Source organism: Schistocerca americana, chromosome 2 (genome assembly GCF_021461395.2).
Source record: "Schistocerca americana isolate TAMUIC-IGC-003095 chromosome 2, iqSchAmer2.1, whole genome shotgun sequence".
In the NCBI taxonomy this organism is placed as follows: Eukaryota; Metazoa; Arthropoda; class Insecta; order Orthoptera; family Acrididae; genus Schistocerca; species Schistocerca americana.
In genome coordinates this window covers 662,708,459-662,712,536 of record NC_060120.1, presented here as the reverse complement: position 1 = coordinate 662,712,536, position 4,078 = coordinate 662,708,459, and the positions used below count along the sequence as shown (strand labels likewise).

General features: G+C 47.2%; 1 pseudogene; it reads left to right on the top strand.

Annotated features, from left to right (window-relative positions):
- Nucleotides 1-2,611: 2,611 nt before the first annotated feature.
- LOC124597468 lies at nucleotides 2,612-2,729 on the top strand (annotated as a pseudogene).
- Nucleotides 2,730-4,078: the final 1,349 nt, after the last annotated feature.

Sequence of the window (4,078 nt, the reverse complement as noted above, 5' to 3'; positions counted from 1 at the left end):
CCGCTCGGCCCACGTCTGCACGGTGGTCAGCTGCGGTGTCGCAGTGCGGTGACCAGTGCGTGCCGAGCTGGCTCTCGCGTGTCGGACACAGCCTTCCCCGGGGAGTGGCCGCCACTTTGCCACACGAAAGCTGCACACACCACCGCCGTCACCACACCACACACACACACACACACGGGGACACTTGCTGCCGGGCACGAACTCGCCCGCTGCCCCGTGTATTTCACCGTCTTGCCAGGCCGCTGCGACTCAAGAGAAGCGACGCTTGCCGAAATTCACTACATCACGTACTAAGACCCCGTCTGCCATCGTAGTTAAGTCATCAACGTGTGTGTGAAACTGTCACTTGGTGAAGCCATCTTTCGATCTCGTTTCGCCAAGAGCATCAGTGAGGAAAACAACTCGTGAATAGCCGGCCGGAGTGGCCGAGCGGTTCTAGGCGCTACAGTCTGGAACCGCACGACCGCTACGGTCGCAGGTTCGAATCCTACCTCGGGCATGGATGTGTATGATTTCCTTAGGTTAGTGAGGTTTAAGTAGTTCTAAGTTCTAGGGGACTGATGACCTCAGAAGTCCCATAGTGCTTAAAGCCATTTGAGACAACTCCTGAACATAAACTCACGGAAAAAAATCGCAGCGCCAAAACGTAATAATGTAGAGTAATGAAAGCTCGGAAATATATTTGTGTAAGTAACATATTTAAGTGAATAACACTCCAAGAGCACAGAGCAATGAAGAGCAAATTAAACCGTTGCAAATGAGAAATGCTCACTGCAAATGTGCATAGTTTGTGTGCTGGGTGTTGGTTTGTGGGATAGAGTTCCATGCCTGCTGCACTTCGTCACTCATTACAGCGACGGTTAATGCTGGTTGTGGATGGCGCTGGAGTTATCGTCCAATCGTGTCCCGTATGTGCTCGACTGGAGACAAATCTGGTGACAAGCAGACCAAGGCAACATGCCGAAGTTCTGTAGAACATGTTGGATTACGACGATGGTGTGTGGGCCGTTGGAAAACACCACTCAAATGTCATTCGTGAATGCAATTTTGCAGTCAGGGTGCTTGAGATAGCTGTCAAAGTGCTCCTGCTGTCATACCAAATCGTACCCCAGACCACAACTACAGTATGTCCTGTGTGTCTACCACGCAGAAAGGTTGGATGCAGGTCCTTAACTGTGTCCTCCTTCTGATCAACACACGGCCATCCCTGGCACCGAGGCAGAACTAGCTTTCGCCAGAAAACAGAATACACTTCCACCCTGACCTCCAATGAGCTCTCCTTCGATACCACTGAAGTCGCAACTGGCGGTGGTTTGGCGTCAGTGAATTGTACGGTGCCGGCCGGGATGACCGAGCGGTTCTAGGCGCTACAGTCTGGAACCACACGACCGCTACGGTCGCAGGTTCGAATCCTGCCTAGGGCATGGATGTGTGTGATGTTCTTAGGTTAGTTAGGTTTAAGTAGTTCTAAGTTCTAGGGGACTGATGACCTCAGAAGTTAAGTCCCATAGTTCTCAGAGCCATTCGATTGTACGGTACAGGGCGTGTTGGCTTGAAGCTACCCTTGAAGTAATAGATTTGTAACAATTAGTTCTGCCACTGTAGTGCCAACTGATGCTCGAATTGCTGCTGTAGGTGCAGTACGATGAGACAGAGCCATAGGCCGAACACGACGGTCTTCCCTCTCCGTAGCGTTACGTTGTCTGCCCCGGTCTTCTTGCGACCGTAACTTCTCGTGACCACAGCTGCCAACAATCACCATGTACAGTGGTCTACGTACCTTCCAAGTCTTTCTGCAATATCGCAGAACGAAAATCCAACTTCTCGTACCCTATTATACGCCCTCGTTCAAACTCGCTGTGTTGATTAAGGCATCTTTGTAACCTTAAAAGCATTCTTGACTAGCATCAACTCACCACGACCAGTCTCAAACGTAACTATCGTTCACGACCGTTACAGCGAGTATTTAAAACAAACCTCATTTGCATCCTCATAGGCATAGCGGCACTACCAGCGACACTCTTTTGCGACTGGCGCGAATTTTGACTAAACATCATCTTTCAGATGTAGAAACACGCCTACCAACTTCTGTTTAGGCCGCACTACTCCTTCGTAATACTACGATTTCTTTTTTCCGTCAGTCTTTTCAAACACCTGAGTGCCACCAAGGAGCCAGTGAAGTACAAATAGTAAATGTGGACGTTTGGTTCTCTACTAGTGACAGCAGTGCGTACCACATAGCCCTGTTTGAAATTCCATTCATTTATGTTAGGAATCTTGGATATTCACTATTATAGTTTTAAAAAATCGCTTCAACACGATCATTTCATGTTTCAGTGCTTACATTAATTTGTACTGACCACATTCTCTTCGTGTGTACATTGATGGCTCTCGATATCGAAAGACATAAGTAGTGGGATGTGCATTTCTTGTGTGAAACTGGAAATATTTCAATCAATTTCGTCCGCCCCAAAATTGTTCTGTCTTTACGACGGAAGTGATAGTTGTTCGTAATGTGGAGCACTAGAAGCTGTTGATAATATCAAACTCAGGAAGTGTAGTGTAATACATTGAAAACCGAAGAAAAAAATTACTGTCTAAATACTGGAAAGCCAGCGGCCTTGCCGCAGTGGTAACACCGGTTCCCATCAGATCACCGAAGTTAAGCGCTGTCGGGCTGGGCTAGCACTTGGATGGGTGACCATCTGGTCTGCCGAGCTCTGTTGGCAAGCGGGTTGCACCCAGCCCTTGTGAGGCAAGCTGATGAGCTACTTGATTGAGAAGTAGTGGCTCTGGTCTCGTAAACTGACATACGGCTGGAAGAGCGGTGTGCTGACCGCATGCCCCTCCATATCCGCATCCAGTGACGCCTGTGGGCTCAGGATGACACGGCGGCCAGTCGGTACCTTTAGGCCTCCAAGACCTGTTCGGACGGAGATTAGTTTAGTTTTAAATCCTGGAAATTAGACGAGATATATCAATTCTCTTTTTGTGGATACTAGCTCGTGGTGGTTCGATTTACAATGAACAAAGTCAAACGGTTGGCGAAGCAGGAGGAGGAGGAGATTAGTGTTTAACGACCCGTCGACAACGAGGTCATTAGTGACGGACAGGTGGGTGCCTCTGTAATGAACGTCAAAGTATCACCCTCCGATTTCAAGTTGTAAATGTAAATAGGTAAATCAGCCGAGGAAGAATGGGCGCGTTTCAGTCTTCCACGAAGGTCAATATAAAGCTGCGAACCGACCAGTAATTGAAGTCTGCCCTGATTTCGAAAATTGCGGGTGAGCAGGGAGCTTGTAACTACCTCGGTACGAATGCCTACCGCCCACGGTTCAACTCTTTCCCGCCTACATCAGATAAACGTCGAAGGTAACCGTTTCTGTGACTGTCAGAACAAGCGAGGAAGGAGCATTAGTTCTTAACGTGCCGTCGACGTCGAGGATATTATAGATGGAGCCAAGCTGGAACTGTGTCAAGAATGAAGATAGAAATCGGTCGTGCATTTTCAAAGGAACCGTACTGCCATTTACCTGAAACGGCAAGTAAATTAGGATAATCGGACGCGGATTTGAGTGTTCGTCCTCCCGAATGCGTGTATATTGTTATAACCATTGCACCACCTCTTCGGTCTGTCTCTGAAGAAAAAAGGTGGTGTAAACCACCTACTGTTTCCCTAAAGTTACTCGGAAGCAAAGCTAAACCGTTTACAGCATAACCTTGCGAAACCGAAAGGCCCCTTCCAAGCACTGAAGCATTTATCAGCTTGGATATAAAATCAGATACAAACGTAAGAAGTAAAGGACGAACATCCCAAGCGCCAACAAAATACAAAGCTTGGCAGTAGTTTTATGCTATACGTACGTGCTATCACTACAGTGCACTGTAACAAGAATTTATTTAAAAGTGAGGCAATCATTTTGAATCAGAGCAAAATTTTGGAATCACAGTTTGCGTGTATGAACCAACCTCAGTACAAAACCAAATGCTCTTTTCCAACGTAGTAAATACATACAGCCATATGGTTCTGGAATCTGATATATTAATAGTCTAATGCTTTTCCAGCGGCATTTGTATT